This window comes from Myotis davidii, unplaced genomic scaffold (assembly GCF_000327345.1).
Source record: "Myotis davidii unplaced genomic scaffold, ASM32734v1 scaffold385, whole genome shotgun sequence".
NCBI lineage: Eukaryota > Metazoa > Chordata > Mammalia > Chiroptera > Vespertilionidae > Myotis > Myotis davidii.
Genome location: NW_006296096.1, coordinates 493,131 through 494,154, shown reverse-complemented (window position 1 = coordinate 494,154; position 1,024 = coordinate 493,131). Strand labels below are relative to the sequence as shown.

At 43.2% G+C, this 1,024-nt stretch overlaps 1 protein-coding gene across 1 annotated transcript in view; it reads left to right on the top strand.

Moving 5' to 3' along the window:
* Nucleotides 1-1,024, top strand: part of LRMP (lymphoid-restricted membrane protein) — a 65,001-nt gene that overhangs the window by 34,433 nt on the left and 29,544 nt on the right. The gene's annotated exons all lie outside the window — the stretch shown is intronic.

Below are 1,024 nucleotides of genomic sequence, written 5' to 3'. Positions count from 1 at the left end.
CTGACTCTGTAAGAATTGAGCTTAAGGCTAGATCTTTGAAGTGCTACTTTGTAAAAATTCAGACAGTAGGGCAAGACCCAGAAAATATCATATTTGCTGCAGTGACGTGCTAACGGTACTTCTCCACCCAAGAAAAGAATAACACTAAAGGACTGAGGTCACTTAGGCGAGCTCTCCAGGTCATGAAGATGTATCTTGAGCTCCTTCCTTGATCTACAGTCTGAGCTCCATGAGCTGCTCAATCAAATGGAGCCAACAGTTCTATTTTAGGATCTGACAATCCACATTCATTCATATACCAAACAATTCATCAATTTAAATTATTCAATTAAATACATTTCAATATATTCACAGCATTGTGCAACCATCACTGCAATCAATTTAAACACATTTTTTCACCCCCAAAAGAAACTTTATGCCTATTAGCAGTCTATCCCTATTACCTCTCCCCCAAACTCTAACCTTTAGGCAACCACTTATCTACTTCTATCTCTATAGATTTGCCTATTCTGGATATTCTATATAACAAAAGGGTAATATGCAAATCAACCGTACCGTGGAACAACCAGTCACTATGACGTGCACTGACCACCAGGGGGCAGACACTCAATACAGGAGTTGCCCCCTGGTGGCCAGTGCACTCCCACAGGGGGCACGCTGCTCAGCTGGAAGCCAGACTCATGGCTAACGAGTGCAAGGGCAGTGGAGGGAGCCTCTCCCGCCTCCGTAGCAGTGGGAAGCAGGCCTAAGCCAGCAGTCGGACATCCCCCGAGACCTCCCAGACTGCTAGAAGGCACAGGCTGGGCTGAGGGACACCACCCCCTGAGTGCACGAATTTCATGCACCAGGCCTCTAGTCTTATATAAATGAAAGCATACAATGTGACCTGTTGTGCCTGGCTTCTTTCACTTAGCATAATGTTTCAAGGTTCATCTATCTTATAAGTATTTTATTCTTTTTCTTTCATTGAATAATATTTCACTGTATGGATATACCACTTTTATTTACCTATTATTCATTCAGT